This window comes from Rutilus rutilus (assembly GCF_951802725.1).
Source record: "Rutilus rutilus genome assembly, chromosome: 4".
Lineage (NCBI taxonomy): Eukaryota > Metazoa > Chordata > Actinopteri > Cypriniformes > Leuciscidae > Rutilus > Rutilus rutilus.
In genome coordinates this window covers 9,385,427-9,404,166 of record NC_140212.1, presented here as the reverse complement: position 1 = coordinate 9,404,166, position 18,740 = coordinate 9,385,427, and the positions used below count along the sequence as shown (strand labels likewise).

General features: G+C 36.7%; 1 long non-coding RNA gene and 1 pseudogene across 2 annotated transcripts in view; both read left to right on the top strand.

Annotated features, from left to right (window-relative positions):
* Positions 1-11,113, top strand: part of LOC311289140 (scavenger receptor cysteine-rich type 1 protein M130-like) — a 33,474-nt pseudogene extending 22,361 nt beyond the window's left edge. Inside the window, exons 14-24 of the transcript in view lie at positions 5,278-5,586; positions 6,234-6,530; positions 6,643-6,951; positions 7,570-7,872; positions 7,946-8,260; positions 8,511-8,873; positions 8,911-9,228; positions 9,622-9,918; positions 10,310-10,624; positions 10,720-10,920; positions 11,019-11,113. The product of the transcript in view is annotated as a scavenger receptor cysteine-rich type 1 protein M130-like (transcript). The remainder of the gene's footprint in view (positions 1-5,277; positions 5,587-6,233; positions 6,531-6,642; positions 6,952-7,569; positions 7,873-7,945; positions 8,261-8,510; positions 8,874-8,910; positions 9,229-9,621; positions 9,919-10,309; positions 10,625-10,719; positions 10,921-11,018) is intronic.
* A 514-nt stretch (positions 11,114-11,627) lies between these two features.
* Positions 11,628-11,863, top strand: LOC311288821. Its single transcript, XR_014627019.1, has 2 exons — positions 11,628-11,687; positions 11,807-11,863. It is a non-coding gene; the product is annotated as an uncharacterized lncRNA (long non-coding RNA).
* Positions 11,864-18,740: the final 6,877 nt, after the last annotated feature.

Here is an 18,740-nt window from a genome sequence, read left to right as displayed (position 1 = left end):
TCAGATCTCGGGTTTTTATGTTTTTTTTTTTTTGTATTTAAATGTATATGCCTCTGTGTGATTTTGTATTGTTTATTATGGCCTTGTTAATAGTAATAAAACAAACAACAGTGCCTTTTCTGCTAAATTACCAAATAAACAAAAATGTGATGTAACAGCCTCACCATGTTGGCAGAATGTACTTGAATTTTTATGAGTGGATAATGCTGAAATAAAAATGTTTGCATTTATTTTGGATGCATTAAGTAACTTTTACAATAACCCTGTTAAAGATTTGATCTGTATCAAATATTATTATTTTATGTGGTCAGGTGTGTTTTAACTTATAAATAAATAAATATGCATATTGCTTTTCATTTTACTTTTAAATCCATTCCGGCTGTAGATGAATGTGAAATGTGAAGGCCAAGTATGGTAACACATACTCTAAATTTTTCCTCTCTTAGTAAGTGCACACACATTAGCAGTAATGAACACACACTGAAAACCGTGGACACAATCTTTTAGCTGTGACTCCAACAAAGTGAAAGTGACATGTGAAGGCAAATTGTAACCCATATACTTGGAGTCGGATTTATTTAACTTATCCAAGTGCATACAGACACACACATTTGTTTGCTTTAGGCTATATAGGGCTGTGTGTAAGTCAACAATCTGTAACATGTTTAAAATGTGTATTTCTTCTCTATAAACCATATAATTCACTTTATAACAACTTTAACACTATGAGTTAGGCCTAATGCTCAACAACAGAACAGAAGCCCAGTGCAGCTCATCCATCGTAAATAGTGGGTCAATGACGTGACGCCTACATTTTCTGTCCGATTGCATTTTTTCAGGCAAAAACAGGTTTAAATGCATAAAAAGATACTGTATATTTATAGTACCTCTCCCATGTATGTACTCACTTTAACTTTTCAAAAACCTTTACTTATTTGTTATTTTTTTTTGTTTTAAAGTGTCAAAACATCATGTGGTGCGACCGTCTGGCCATAACTTCTGTTTTGAAAACGTCTTTGAAATTACTCTGAATTTATTCAAATTTATTTTCTGCACTATTTGGCATGATTTCCAAATGTTTTGTAATCCTTTAAAAAAATTCAAAGCATTTGTATTTATACTTCCATCATAATATACAAACAAACTTTGTCCGATGATGTCCATTTTATGAAATATCATGTGGTGCGACCATCAAGGAACTACCATTTTGGGACTTTATGTTGAAAACTATTCAAACACAGGAAGTTACATCATATACCAATTTACCAAGGAACCATGGAAGCAGCAAGCAGGTTTGTAATTCTCTCAAACTGGAAAAAAAATAAACCTCTGTAATGGTTGGTATGTAGTTGCCACATTTGGATGTCATGTGGTATGACCTCAAATTTTTTTTAATATTAAAGTTATTTCTACAAATATATTTTTTTATTATAAGTTTCATAGTGACCTTTTTTGGGAAGCTAGCTTGTTTTGTTTAGGTGGCCAAATCTGTGCCTGTAAATTTTGATTGAATTAGAAAATATCATGTGGTGCGACCAAATATCATGTGGTCTGACCACTGCAGACTGTTTTCCATGATAGATATATGTTCAGTAAGCAGTTTTATGCTTTTATATTCAATTGACGGTTTATATAAAAAAAAAGTACTTTACTTTAGTATCATTTGGAATAGATTTTTATGCAATTTGGGATATTTTTTTTATATATTTCAGACAGTTTATGTTTGAGTACTCAGTTTATGTTTGAGTACAGTTTATTGTACTCTTTGTACAATATGAGAAAAATAAATAAAATAAATGAGAGCATGTAATTTCAGTTTAGTAATAATGCATTTATTAGTAGTGTATTTATTATTGCCTATTTATTTATTTAAAACTATTTTAATCTATTTTACCAGATGCCACTGCCAAGCGAAAAAATTCTGACCCTCCAGCAAGAGCGGATCCGGTACCTTGATAGGAGAAGAGTGAAATATTATTACAGTTTAAAATATCTGTTTTCTATGTGAATATATAGTAAAGTGTAATTTATTCCTGTGATCAAAGCTGAATTTTCAGCATCATTACTCCAGTCTTCAGTGTCACATGATCCTTCAGAAATCATTCTAATATGTAACCCTGGACCACAAAACCACTCAATGAGTCAATGTCACATGGGTCAATTTTTTTAAATTGAGATTTATGCATCATATGAAAGCTGAATAAATAAACTTTCCATTGATGTATGATTTGTTAAGATAGAACAATATTTGGCTGATACAACTGAAAATCTGGAATCTGAGGGTGCTACAAAATCGAAACATTGAGAAAATCGCCTTTAAAGTTGTCCATTTATGTTTGCGATATTGCTATATTCACTCACAAAAATAAATGTTTTATAAATTTACGGTAGGACATTTACAAAAATATGAAACATGATCTTTATTTAATATCCTTATGATTTTTGGAATAAAAGAAAAATCGATAATTTTGCCCCCCATACAATGTATTGTTGCTATTGCCACAAATATACCCTGTGCGACTTGTGACTGGGTTTGTGATCCAGGGTCACTAATGATTTGCTGCTCAAGAAACATTTCTGATTATTATCAATGTTCATATTTTTGTGGAAACTGTGATACATTTTATGTTAGGATTATTTGATGAATAGAACGTTCAAAAGAACAGCATTTATTTGAAATATAATATTTCGTAACATTATAGCCTAAATATCTTTACTGTCACTTTTTATCAACTGAATGTGTCCTTGATTAATAAAAGTATTAATTACTTAAAAAAAACTATTGACCCCAAATGTTACCTGTATACAATACTTTTATTAAATAATTTATATCTATAACATTATTATTTGTTAGAAAGAAATTCTAAGTCAAGTTAAATTGTGTGTTTGTGATGTGATTTTTATAAAAAGAAAATGTTTATAAAATGCTTATGTTCAGGAAAATTCCGTGAAATTTGTATAAAATCTGGTTTAAATAAAAAAAAAATGTATAAAATGTATTGTTCATTGATCTCTTTAAATAGATTTTTAACTATATAAGGTCTTCGTGTCATTTGGAGTGACCACTTATCATGTGGTGTGACCAATAAAAGCAATCACTGTATTAAATTTAAAATAAAATATCTTATTTCTGTGGCTGAAATATGAATCAATGATACAGTATGCTTTAGTAAATGATATTTTTAAAACATTTCTATCAGTTTTATGTGATTTACAGGAAAAATAAGTCTGTTAACTAGATTTAAGAAGGCAACTCAGAAATTATATAACAAAAAATGAGATCATTTACAAAAACTCAAAAGAAATGCAAATACTTGGTTTCTAAACACTTGAATTACTAAGAACTTGTAAAAAAATGTTTAAGCATGTTAAGGAAATTAATTCATTTTAAGATAAATCACGGTCGCACCACATGACATTTTTTAAGGCTACAGACAATTCATCTAGATGAAAAAACACTAAAATCACTTAAATTAATTTTTTTAATGAATTTAGGTGTACACAACATCCTTAATGTTTGAACAATTGCAACAGGAATTTTTTTTTTTTTTTTTTTTTTTGTAGGCTATTTTAAAATTGGCCTGTCGAAAATCCTTGACCCAAACCGAAAAAATGCAGTAGCCTACCTTTGTGTGACATCACGGCAATTTCATATATAGCCTATAAGTGTTGCAGCCATTAATGAAACCATGGTAATGTCATTCTAATGTCATTCTACTCTTTGGTAAAAAAATTTTTGGTACTTCTTTTAGATGAAAATTGCCCTTACCTGCAGTACCGAGTCATTCAAAGCTGCACATGCAGATTTTGAACTTAATAAAGAGCTTCTTGATTCCTGACAAACGATGTGGTTGCAGGTTTAGTTTCAGTTGATTGTTGTAGGTAAGGACACACTGACTTTGTTCTCTGTGTTATAAAATATCTCCAATGATTCAGTGCGCAAGTTTGAATCATTCAATTCCGTTGTGTTAACCCGTTTGAACAATTCAGTGTGAAGAACCGACTCAAACGGTTCATTTGGGCAATCACTAGTTGTGGTTCTAAACAGTAGACTGAAAATATGACATAATTCCTGAAATTCTTAGGATATTTATTAATCTGCTCAATATACTGCAGTCAAAGGTTTGTAAACTTGAGTAAAACTGTACTGTCTAGTCTGGCACAGAACAACTGGGGCTTCTGTCCCAGTTAAAGAGTCCGGCGATGTTCACCACCAGAAACATCTCATAGTCATTTTACTGCCACCAATAGGAATAAATCGGTATTGCAGTATTAAACACACAAGTGAAGCTGCAAACTTGGTCGAGTATTCCTATGATGAACTGGGCAAAGGCATATGTATACTTTATTGTCTTTTTAAAATCATTATTATTATTTTTTTTAACAAAATGCTCTTTTCCTTACACTCTTTTGTGAAATAGCATTTACTGTGCACTTGGAGACAAGCATTGCTTAGGCTACGTCTGAATATATTATAGTAGTTAAAATTAATCTTTAAAACAGCACATTTGATTTCTGTTTGTATCCAACTAATATTTCTAAACATGGACTCAAAGTGAGAAACATGAAGCAGTTAGTTATCAGTGTTTGTATTTGTATATCTGCAAATGCTGTGCTTTGATGCTGTAAATAAACTGGAATGTTTCCTGAAATCAGTTTCCTGTATGTGTGACTGTCACCCCTCTATCTTGCATGTTTCTCCCCAGTTAAGTGTCTCTATAAGGTGGAGGAGGAGTCCTGTTCATCAGTGCTGACGTGCTTTTAATAAATATGGTGAGAATCATAAATACGTCTCCTGATTTGTCAGTGAAACTTTTTGATGATTTCCTCTCTTCTGTCTAATAAGGTAAAAGTGACTTTGATTGGCTTGTTGTTTGGTGATTGTAGAGCCTTCTGTCTCTGTCTCTCTTGAACCTTTCACTTCTGAGTTGATCAAGAAGAGTGTATGATCAGTGAAGATGGAGAGCTATCTAACACTCATTTTTTTGTCATCTTTGATCAGACTCGCCACAGCTGGTACGTACACACACAGGATCATTATGTGTTAATGAGTAAATGTTGTTGTGATTGACTCTGTTTTTGTGTTATGAATTGGTCATAATATATATTTATAGTTCAATTTGTGTAGGCTATGTGTAATATTTGAATAAATATAAGTGATTTTCCTTCTCTCATGGTAATTTTTTTCTATTCCTCTCTTTCACTGACTCAATGTCTGTTGATGTCCATCGTCTCACACATACATTTTATACACAACTTTCTGTATCTTGTCTGCAGGAAATGTGAGGCTAGTGGGTGGCAATAATTCCTGTGCTGGTAGAGTGGAGGTTTATTATAAAGGAGAGTGGGGAACAGTGTGTGATGATTATTGGGGTTTGACAAACACTGCAGTGGTGTGTAGAGAGCTGGGATGTGGCGATACTTCAAATACAATGCGTGCTGCTCACTTTGGACCCGGATCAGGACAAATCTGGCTGGATAATGTGAGATGTAGCGGGTCAGAGTCTTCAGTTTTTAAATGCTTGAGAAGAAAAATTGGTGAACATGACTGTAAACATAGTGAAGATGTTGGGGTTATCTGCTCAGGTAAGTTATTATCTACCTTATATTTTTCATATTATTATTTACTAATAATTTATAAAAATGACAGTTGAAGTAGATCATACATTGGAAAACAGAACATTAAGCTATCAACAATATAGCATTTGTGTAAGAACTGATTTTCTTGCTAAGACAAAACGCACCCTGCAATAAAGCCATAAAATGCACCCTGGACAGCAGATAGCAAAGACAGAGCACAGGACCTTGTCCTGCCCAAACTTATCTCCTTGTCCCCTTATTTGACTTCAACTCATCCTCAAGTCACTGAAAGTTCATTAAGAATGTCTATATATCACATATGATGTATCTTGTGAATATGTTGTTTTTTTCCTTTTCATGTTTGGTATCATTTTAAGTGTCTCAGTGCGATTGGTAAAATGGTCTTAATTTCAGTGCAGTCCATTGGTTTAATGAGAAAGGTTGAGAACTTAGGAGAATCCGGTTCCCCTCTCTGGGTGATATCTCTGTATTATATCTCAAGAAACCAGGTGAGAAAAGACATACACGCATTATACCTTCGCTAGGCCGTTGGATTCCGTCGTTGGGCCAATGGGTGGTCCTTGTATTTGTGAATATTTCAAGGCTTTACTTTGAATGTTTTTACATGTCTGTATTATCTCTTGTCAATTTAGGAGTCAGGCTGGTTGGAGGTTCTCGCTGTTCTGGAAGACTAGAGTTGCCTCATGGAAACACCTGGCACACAGTGTGTGACGCTGCGTTTGACCAGCAGGATGCAGAGGTTGTGTGTAGAGAGCTGGACTGTGGGGCTCCTGTACAGGTGCTGGGAGAAGATGCTTTTGGCAAAGGAGACGCTCAGATGTGGACACAAGAGATTCAGTGCAGAGGAGACGAGTATCAGTTTGCTCTCTGTCCAATGTTACCTTCACACAATTGTTCCCATGACAACGATGTGAGCGTTGTATGTGCTGGTATGTGAACGACATATGAACTATACAAGTATGGACATAAAATCACAGAGTAATATTGTACAACAATTGTTTTTCTTTTTTCTCTATCTTTCTCTGCCCTTTTTACCTTCAGAAACAGTGCGATTAGTTGGTGGTAAGAGTTCTTGTGCTGGTAGAGTGGAGGTTCTTCATAGAGGTCAGTGGGGAACAGTGCATGATGATGGTTGGGATATGACTGATGCTGCAGTGGTGTGTAGAGAGCTGGGATGTGGAGAGGCTTTAAGTGCACCAAAGAATGCTCACTTCGGAGAAGGATCAGGAAAAATCTGGATTTCTGATTTACTGTGTACTGGATCAGAGTCTACATTGATGAACTGTGGATTCAATGGATGGGGAATAGAATATGCTAAACATACTGAAGATGCTGGAGTAATTTGCTCTGGTAAGCTCACCCATACTTATTTCATAATTACTAACCTTTTTTCCCTAAGAATTCCAGGACAAATACAAATTTTCTCACCACATTCAATGTTACATCAGGTGGTTGTTTGGTTGTCTGTGTGTGGTGAAGTAATCTATTATGTGACGTGCTGAATTAATAAATGGAATGTACATGAAGCAATTTGTGTGCAACATACTTTTTTTTTTTTTTTTTTGTCCCAGACAATCCCTTTTGCGAACGAAACACATATATTGTTCAAAGGTTGAGCATTTCGTAGACTACATGCATTTTAATAACACGCTGGTGCATTTATCTTACTAAAGTTTTTCTCCCCTGTTATTCATTAAATGAAGAAAGCGGGTGTACTCTGGGCTCGGGCCACATTCAGAGCTCTCCCCCGGACAACACACCAGTCGTCAAATACGCATACTCTTTTACTCTAGATAATTGAAAGATAATTGATAAAGAAGCTTGTGTGAATTTTATGCATGAAATAAACTGCTGCTAACTATTAAAAAATAAATTAATAACTGGTCAGAATAAATTGTTTAGTTTTATAAAGTAATAGGTCAAGAAGCAAAACAAATATTATTCAAATTGTCCCTTTTTTTATTCAAGGAGTCAGGCTGGTAGGGGGATCTCTCTGTTCTGGCAGAGTAGAAGTGCCTCATGATCGGTCATGGATGTCAGTGTGTGACGCAGCCTTTGACCAGCAGGATGCAGAGGTTGTGTGAAGAGAGCTGGACTGTGGGGCTCCTGTACAGGTGCTGGGAGAAGATGCTTTTGGCAAAGGAGACGCTCAGATGTGGACACAAGAGATTCAGTGCAGAGGAAATGAGTCTTATATTTCTTTTTGTCCAACATCATCTTCTCTCGAATACAACTGTACCCATGAGAGTGACATTGGACTGTTATGTTCTGGTAATGGAGCTTTTCAAAAAATTTATTTTGCATGTTTTGTACTGTTTAACTAAACTCTCTGTTCTTTGTCCAGGTTACACTGACCTCAGACTGGTCAACGGTCCTGACGTCTGTTCTGGTCGAGTTGAGCGTCAGTACTTCAGTAAATGGGGCACAGTGTGTGATGCATCCTGGGATATGAGTGCTGCCAGTGTCCTCTGTAGACAGCTGAATTGTGGGATTGCTGTGTCTGTTGTGGGATCAGACTGGTTTGGAGAGGGAAGTGGTGAAATCTGGGCTGATGTGTTTGATTGTGACGGGAATGAAACAAAACTCTCAGAATGTTCCGTCTCTTCATGGAGTCGAGCTGAATGTTCTCATAGACGAGATGTTGGAGTCGTCTGCTCTGGTGAGTCCATATAACTGTAAGATTCACTGATATTGTGCTGCTGAAAGATTAAAAGAAGTATAAAAATAGTATTTAATCTCATCATGTGTAATTTCACAACATGTGTAGTGTAGTGTCATTTCAAACTGAAAGAAAATGTTATTGTAATTTTTTTTCTGAATTAATTTATTATTATGTAAAATGTATTATACATGTAAACCATATTTTCAAACTTGCAATATTTCAGTTAAACATCAGATCTTCTCCTCAGGTTCCTCTCTGGCTGTTCATGATGGTCTGGTGCGGTTGTCTGGAGAGAGACAGTGTGAGGGGGAGCTGGAAGTTTCCATCCATCAGGTCTGGAGGAGAGTTCTGCTGGACTCCTGGAGTCTCACTGAATCCTCTGTGGTCTGCAGACAGCTGGGCTGTGGCTCTGTGCTGAACTTCTCCGGCTCCTCTTCATCCAGTCCTGAACACAGTCATGAGTGTGTGACGGGCTTCCAGTGCTCTGGCAGTGAAGCTCATCTGGGGAACTGCAGCTCTCCACAAACTCTCAACTGCAGCTCCACACAACAGCTGTCAATCACCTGCCTTGGTGAGAACAACAACATCTGGGCAGATTCTTCAGTTGTTAGTGATCAATAATGTGTTTTTCTCTCTCTGAATATCAGGTCGCGGGTCCATCAGGCTGGTGGGTTCTGGGGGAGACTGTGCAGGGAGGCTGGAGGTTTTTCACAGCGGCTTATGGGGGACAGTGTGTGATGACTCCTGGGATATTAAAGATGCCCATGTGGTGTGCAGACAGCTGCAGTGTGGAGTGGCCCTCAGTAACCAGCAGGTACCAGCCTGGTTTGGTCCTGGTTCTGGACCCATATGGCTGGATGAGGTGGAGTGTGAGGGGAATGAGACGTCCCTGTGGAACTGCTCTTCTCCAGGCTGGGGGAAACATGACTGTCAACACAAGGAGGATGTAGGAGTCGTGTGCTCAGGTGAACAGTAAAGTGATGTGATTGATTTTTAAATATATAATTTCAAATGTTTAAAGGGATAATATACAGGTGGTAATTTTTGCAAAATAAACACTATGATAATCAGGAGTGGATGGATCGTATTTAGCAACAAAGTCCATCTTATTGTATCGATGGTCTGATAGACAGCGCTGCCATGGATGCCGCTACTTTTTAAATATTTTTTTATTGACCAAACAGAATCAAGTAGTACATAAGTTTCATAATATATTATAAAAATGTAATTAAGTATCTTTTTCAGATGCAGTGCTAGCAGCATGCATTAGCCTTGTATTAACCAGTTATTTTGGTGATATTTTAGGTTTAGCACAACTTAAACTCCAATATTTTTAATGCACATCCTTTTCCATCTAGAGTTTAAAGAGATCAGGTTAACTGAGGGCTGTGAAGGGAATGTGGAGGTTTTCTACAATGGATCCTGGGGTAATGTGTGCTACAACAAGATGGACAGAGACACAGCGAGTCTGATCTGTCAAGAGCTGAACTGTGGAAGATCTGGCAGTGAACCCGATTATTCAGAGGGACTGAAGTCTCATAATTGGCTTGATAAACTTAAATGTCGACGTCATGATTCCACTCTATGGCAGTGTCCATCTTCACCCTGGGGACAGAATGACTGTGATAATGAAGTGGCCAAGATCACCTGCTCAGGTAAGAAGATATTTAACTGATTTAAGATAGTTGGAAAACATCATGTTTGTTAATAATAAAATAATAAGTAAAATATTTAATTAATAATGTTTATTAATCATTTTTCTATTCAGCATTTAATTAAATTTTAACGTTTTAATTTTAGAGGAGCAGACTCGTGAATCTCCTCGGAGTCGTCTGACATGTTCTACCTCAGAATCTCCTCACCAGAGACAGTGTTCAAGTAAGATAATTATAAGAATGTATTTTCTTTATTCACAGAATTATTAATTTCTGTGCACTTGAACACTAAATCCACATTCCACATTCATAATTTGTCACAACTATAAATAGTTATCAAATGCATTGAAAATGTTTTGTACCAAACACACTGTTTCTGTGTGTGATTTAGATCATGTTCCTCTCAGACTGAGTGGAGGTTTGGGCCGGTGCTCTGGGAGGCTGGAGGTGTATCATAACGCTGTGTGGGGTTCAGTCTGTGCTGATCTGTGGGACATCAGCGATGCTCAGGTGGTCTGCAGGCAGCTGGGTTGTGGAGCAGCACTGAGGGCTGATGGGAATTCAGTCTTTGGTGCTGGTGAAGGTGTTGTGTGGCTGAACAGAGTCGAGTGCAGAGGGAATGAGATTCACCTGTGGGACTGTCCTCTCTCCCTGAAGAACCACACTGACTGCTCCCACAAAGAGCACGCTGGACTCACCTGTGCAGGTTACAGCAAAACACTGAGCAATATTAGTAATATTAATGCTAATAATCTTTGTCTATTTGCATCATTTTTAATGTGTTTGTGTCTGTTTTGCCAGATTTGTCAGTGTCCACTACTCCTGCCACAACAACATCAGCTTCTCCTCCAGTTTCTCAGACAGTGCGCTCAACATCAGTCACTCCTCCACAAACTCCTCCAGTGTCTCTCTCTGTGCTTGTGGTTGTACTGGGAGTTTTGCTCTTACTGCTCTTAGTGCCACTGCTTATACTGATTCAGCAGAACAGAGTGATGAGGAGAGGTAGGAGAGATCCAGAGACTGTCATATTGTGTGTTATTCAGTGTGTGATCAGTCATGTGTTGTGAACTGACAGCAGGTTTGTCTGTCTACACTCACAGCTCTCTCTAAGAGGAGACACAGGACGACGACTGAGGCCGTTTATGAGGAGATTCATCACAGACACAATCACTTCACTCAGAGAGGTGAGACATGAGCCATGAATCTTATTTAATATGATTAATAAGTGAGTCTGTCAGACACTTGATGTTCCTCTATTATTAGTCCTGTTAAACCTCCGGCTTTAAACCAGAGAATTCCTCACAGAAAACCACAGAGCTGCAGGTGCATGTTTATGTGTGTGTGTGTGTGTGTGTGTCAGTGAGTGTCTCTTCCTGTGTGTATTTTGAGGGTAATAAGGAGGGGTTCATATGTTTGCAAGTCTAGGTGCAGATGTGTCTGTGTGTGTGTGTGTGTGTGTGTGTGTGTATTTGTCTTCCTGTGTGTATTTCTGGAAGGCAGTGAGGAATGGGTTCATATGAGGATACATGTGTGTTTGCTAATAGGCCTAAAACTTAGTATTTCTGCCTCTAATGCTTTTAAAATGTAAGTAATTAATATTTGTGTTGTGTTGTAAGTAACACAATGCTTCATGATCCAAAGGAGAAATGATGATTCAGTCTGTATGGAATGATGAATATGTTTCTGACTGTTCTGCTGTCCTTTAACAGGAAGTCTCGTCTCTGAAGAACTGCATTCTGGGTATGAAGATGCTGATGAGTTTCTCTCAGGTTAGAGAGCTGAAGTAGATCCAAATCAATCATTTGATTTACAAATATATAAAAAATGAAATTTACACATTTTAACACTAATTCAACTGTTCACAATACTAAAACTTTGATCTTATTAGAAAAAGAGTTCAAGACTGCATATTATGATGATGTCACCAATGGCAGTGTCCTGAAAGGTCAGTGATCCTGCTGTGTCCCAATCAGAGGCTGTGTCCTCCGGAGGTCGCATCTGAAGACTGCATACGTCACTGAGGCGGTCTCATTTAAGAAAAATAACCGTTAGATTGCAAAGTAAGAAAGAAATTTCAGTATTTTACACCTCATGAGGAATAACAGTCAATTTTTATTACGGTTACTTCTCTTAAATAAGACATCCTTGATGAGGTATACAGCCTTCAAATGTGACGACCGGAGGACACAGCCTCTGAATTGGGACACAGCTAACATTCATTACCCAAAACCTGCAACAGTATATTTTACATTTATTTTGTTTCCCAAAATATAAAAAAATGCCGAAATTATACATGTTTTGATGCAGAAGAGATGATGAAGAAAATCACACCGGGATACTATGATGATGTCATCACTGATGGACTGAAACCAGATCGTGAGACAGGTGTCGTTCGGTTATTCTATAATAGGAAGAAATATTTAAAATATATTAAAATCTGTATATATATAGAAATATATACATAATATTATTGTCTCATGTTAAATTTACAGAATCCACACCTGAGAGCTATGATGATGTAATGACAAGTGGACTGAACTCTATCAAAAATGGTGTTTACTTTTTATTGTTATTGGTGTATTTTCCATAATCCTTTTATAGTGATTTATGATATTATGTATTAATCCCATTACATTGTAAGATATAATGCAATGTTTGTTCTGTCTATATGTTCATGTGTAGTGGACACACCAGAGCATTATGATGATGTCATCATTAATGAACAGATCTTTCGAGATGTAACAGGTGAGTCACACAGAACTGCATTTCATGATCACCTTCACCCACTAATATTGAACATGCGTTTCTACCATTAATGAATCATCACCTTCACACACTAATATTAAACATGCGTTTCTACCATTAATGAATCATCATGAATTTATCAGGAGTAAATCTAATAATCTCAGACAGTCATGAGGTGAAAGAGATCAATAACATCATTAATGACACAAGCTGATTTACAAACTACAATGTGAGGTTTTTATTTCACATGTGAATCAGAGGGAGATCAGGAGGAGTATGATGATGTGAAGAACAGCAATGAAGATGAGAGGAACCTGTTGGGTAGGTTTTTGAACATTTCTATAACCTAAATCTGCTTTTATTTGTTATGTTTCTCATTTAAACTAAATCTTGGTGCATTTATAACAATGAAAATATGAGTTTGCTTTTGTTTTTAAAAACAGACTATGATGATGTGGGGGAGGAGTCAAATAAAGAGGGAGGAGCCATATGACTCACTGACCACACCCACTGCCTCTTCATCAAATCATATTACAGTTCCTGGAGCAATGGGAGATTCTTATGTTGTTTCTAATGCATCAGTGCCTTATGTTTTTATGCTATTTCAAATATTTTTGTATGAAATGCTACATGCGCTGCAAAATTTGATTCAGTATTTGGCCTGTTATTTTTCTATTGATATCAACGGATACTCAAAAGATATGTTTTTTAATCAATGAATTAATTTGTATGAACTTAATGATTTTTTTTTTTTTTTTTTTTAAACATTTGCAAGATAGTGGACAAAAGAAAATGTAGGGAAATCATTTTTAGTTACAGTATTTTAGGCAGTTGACAGCACTATCCAATGACACAATTTCAAATCAATTTAGAGCATAACAATTCCCAATGCAATTTTATTTAATACATTTTAGTGATAACAACAAAAAGGTATGCAAAGATAATTGTACAAATAATTTTGGCCATCAATAAATAAATAACACACATTTAACCCTCATTTGTCCTGTGGGGTCAATATGACCCCAAGTGACTTTTCTTTCATTAAAAAAAATGGTTCCCTTCATCTCAGTGGAGTAAAATTTGGTGACTTTTTCTACATTACCTATCTATACACACACAAAAAAAACTGGGCTTGATTCGGTTGTTCTAAAGGTGTGTAAAAAAAAAAGTCACACTCATGACCTTTGGGGTCATATTGACCCCACATTGAAATGAATGGGAAAATCGAAAAAAAATGTTTTTTTATTTTTCATTTGTCAAAAAAAATCTATAAATCCAGAATAAATCTGAAAATTTCAATACCACATTGAAGTCCTGGTACTCGAGCACAAATGCAATGTGGAACGAACATGATCACTTGCACACACACATGCTCGCGCACACAAACACACACACAGGTGTGACTCCAATAGAAAGCATTTTTATAGAAATTGACAAATAAAATCAATAATTCCAGCATAAATCTGAAAATTCTCACACATAAATGAAGGCCTGGTACTAGAGCACTAATGCAATGTGGAATGAACATTATCACACACACATATGCGCCCACACACACACAGACACAAATACACACACAGACAGAGAGAGGTGTGACTGCAAGAGCATTTTTATAGAAATTGGGAAATAAAATCAATAATTTCTGCATAAATCCAAAAATTTTCACACATAAATGAAGGTATGGTATGAGAGCACAAATGCAACGTGGAAAGAACATGACTACACACAGATCACATACACAGAGAGACAAACACAAACAAACAAGTGTGACTGCAAAAGAGAGCATTTTTAGTGAAATTGGTAAATAAAATCAATAATTCCAGCATGAATCTAAAAATGTTCACACATAAATGAAGGCCTGGTACAAGAGAAAAAAAAAAAAGTCGAATGAGCATGATTACACACACACACATGCACGTGCATGCACACAAACACACACAGACACAGTGGCCCTCATTTATCATTCTTGCGTAGAAACGGGCGTATATATTGGCGTAAGATTATGCTTACACTCCTCTCATCGCCTGATTTATGAAGCTGTGCGTACCTCTGAAATCCAGGTGTACGCAATACCTGCGCTTGATAAATGCCGCGGCTGAAAACGATCGTCATTAGAATAACACGCCCCTATATATTCAAGTCTCCGCTTCCCCCACGCCCTCATTTTACGCCATGGACACACGGAAGACGGCAAAGAAGAGAAAGTTCTTTGAGAAAGAGAAAGCGAAACCAGGGAAGTGGAAAGAAACAAAATTGATTTCTAGATTTTTATTATTAATGACGCTTATTGTTATTTAGAAGAAGAATGTCGTTATTATTATTATTTGTATTATTAGTATTATTTAAAAGAAGAAGAATGTCATTTTTATTATTTTGTCAGTCTGAATTATTTTTTTGGTCATTGAAAGCCTTTCATTACTAAACCCAGTCCGTGCACACCTGCCGGGCCTAACCCTGGCCTAACCATCGTTTCAAAGAATAGTACAACGGCGAGCCGTCGAGTATAAACGCCTCGTCCGTTTGGGGAGGTGCGCGCGCAGTCTGCGGAGACTCGCGCTGCGGAGCCAGGCGAACAAGGCTTGAAACGCCAGGTAAAGCGCACAGGCTCGCAACTTAAGGAATACATATGCCTACAATTCAAATGCTTTGGCAAAGTCACACAAATTAAACATTGAAGTCCATGTTGCACAAAAATAAACACTGAAGTTTATAATTACTATGTTGTTGTTTTTTTACAGTGGGTCATAATATATCATATCTTTTAGTTTGTCAGTGCGTTTTGTGGTGTTAGGAATTGTTTTTCTGCGCATTCCCGCACTCAAAACGTGCGTACACCACCTCCTGAGCTGGCGTAGGATTTGAGCGTGCCGTACGCCAACGTCCATATTGATAAATCTCAAAGTCACCGTGGTTTTGGGTGTACGCCAGGTGTACGCTGGAAATTTGGTGTACGCACTTTTGATAAATGAGGGCCAGTGTGTTTACTCTTCACTCCTATTCCTATCTGCCTATAGCTGTTTTTTTTTTTTTTTTTAGTTAGTTTTTTTTTTTTTTACTTTTTAAAAATTAATTTCTTATTCTAAAGTTAATTATTTTATACATTTCGATTATTGAAATAATATGCAATTGCAATCAAGTAGTTTCTTTTAGTGGCAACTTATGTGACATTCTTGCACATTTATATAGCATTATTGCAATAACAAGACACTTCAAAAGACCTCAAATAACAAAACAAAAAAAATTCTAAACTTTGACAAAATACTGATTTAATGTATTTTAAAATGTTTAAATATATAATTCATAAAAAAAGCTGTTATAAGAGCAATAAGTCACATCCAGAAAAATTAATGGATCTCTATGGGGCCTCTGCTGGAAGTATATGGTAATTACACTTTGTGGCTAAAACTATATTATCTACAAAAACACATCTAACCACCAGATGGCAGAATTCTGCATCTAACGCCTAGATCAATATCCAGAAACCACTCATATTTAAATTTGATCATCATAAATGTGTTTTTTTCATAAAAATGTTATATTTCATATGTATGCTAATGGTGTAGTTCAGGAATTGTGCAGTAAATAGGTAAAAAAGTACTTCATATCCCCCAAAACACAGCATAAAAATATAGATGAGAAGTAAACGAAAAAAATGATATATAATTTGTATTATTAAAATGTATATTTCTTGTACAAAAGCTCTGTGCATCTTTGGGGTCATATAGACCCCAAATGCACTGAGTGTAAACAGGAAACTAAGGTCATATGAGGGTTAAAGTAACACTAAGTAACTTTTCAACCTTCATAATATATTTCCAAAACCCTCGTGATGGTACATCGACTTAAAATAGGTTGAATGACACGTCTGCCATAGCCTGACGGGGTCTGTATCGTTTTTAATCGTACTTTTAAACGTCGGGGTTCGGGTAGTAACCCGCGAGAACAAAAAGAACTAACGTTACAAAATTCGACTGCTTTACGGCATAGGCTACTTCCCCCAACACGTCCTCACATGCTGTTGGACTTGTAAGTATATTGCTTATATTGTATATCACTCGGACAAGCTTTCACTCGTTGGTGTGAGCTAAAAAGCACCTGGTGTTCTTGTTGATGGATTAGTAGACATCTTCGGAGGCTAGCTGTGCTTGTTCGATGTCCGATGATTTGTAACGCGTTGTGTTTATTCCCCAATCGAACTCGTGTAACTGTCACACGTTCTACCGTCCACAGCATTACTTGATAGACAAAAATAGGACAAGAATGAGCATCAAACAGAAACAACCCGCTTACGGGTTTTTGTTCGAGGCGCACATACAATACAGACTGCCGACAGTTAAACAGGGCGCGCGCAGCTCTTAAAGGGGCCACACCTTATTTCCACTCGTTACAGCTTCTATCCGACTGAACGGGGACCGGTATACAGGGGGGAGGGGATCAGGCCGTGAGTGAAGAGACTGTTCTGCGTGAGTGGTATTTACTAGGGATGAGCGAGTACAGCATTATCTGTATCTGTATCTGTATCTGTTAACCATATGAATTATCTGTAGGCGTTTCTCAATGTCAAGGAAGGATCCTCGGAAGCCAGAATTTCGACATCCGTCGAGGGACTGTTCCAATTTCGAGGATCCTCGGAATTTCCACCAAGGACTGAGTCCTTCGTTCGAAAAATATCCCATACACAGGAAAGGATGCATATGTGTAGCCTTCGCGCTCTCAAATCACCCACAATCCTATGCGCGCAGCTTTGCTATCTTGTTAAAAAAATTCAAAATGTTGGACGTTAACGGAGTCGGAGCGTTAACGGATCAATATGCTTTCAAATGTAAATATATTTACGTTACCAAACATTTGTTTAAAAAAATAATTACATCCATTATGTTATGGGTCAAATTGACCCGCACTGTTTAAACACACTTAACAGTCAAATAATCAATATGATTAAAAAGGAGTTTATTGATTTAAAAAACGATTATATTGCCTGAGTGAACAGAACTGCGTCCATAGCAACGCTCTGTTTTTCATTTTCACTGACGTAATGACGCACTGATGTGCACTTGCTAGCTTGTTCCATTTATGTGTTCTCCGAATGCTAAAGAGGAGCCTCGCCTAGCCTCTGAAGGAAGTGACTTGGAAGGACCAGTCCTGCCAAGGAAGTATCCTTGACATTGAGAAACACCTTCTATCTGTATCTGTACTCGGACTGGGTGGGGCCTAACCCGGAAGTGGGCGGGATTTAACCCGGAAGTGGGTTGGGTTGTCTTGAAATGGGCGGGGCTTTAACCGGTATGTTATTTTAAGCATGCAATTGATATGGGTTGATCAGAAATTGTTATATTTATTGCTGATTAGAAAACTATTTACATGACAGCATCAGCATTGAGCTTCAGATCAATGGTTTTGATCACGATAACAAACGAACTACAGAACAAGTTTTGCAACAATGAATACAACACATGCGGTTGCAATTATGAAGTAAAATGTAATGAACAAGAGTTTTCATCTCAACTAGGGCAGGGTGATATGGACCAAAAGTCATATCCCGATATATTTAGGCTGAATTTCGATATATGATATATATAGGCTATCCCGATATTTTTTTATTTTTCATGTTTTATTTTTTTCAAAATTTGTTGACACACACACTGAAGTACTGTCCCCCTTTACTTAACATAAATTGTAAGAATATGACTAATAGTAAAGACTAGTACTAATAAACATTGGTCTATGCTAAAGGTATTAAATAGCAGTCCCAAACTAGTTTTTGTTAATACAATGTTGGTATGAGCCACCACAGTCATTTAAAAATATAAAAAAATAACACAAAGAAAAATAGTGGCATTTTGGGGTTAATATTGAAACGACAGTTACCATGGTGAATACACAATACTAACAAGAACTGTTAATGAAACATGGAAACTGCTCCTGGTGAATAGAATGAGAATTATACCTGCATTACTTTTATTTCGTGTAATTTACAACGTAACGGCGTTGCATGCTCGTAGTTTATTTTGCCCTTTATATACAGTGAGGCGATACACAGCGCGCGCCGCCGCAGTTGCGCGTGCAATTGAGTGTGC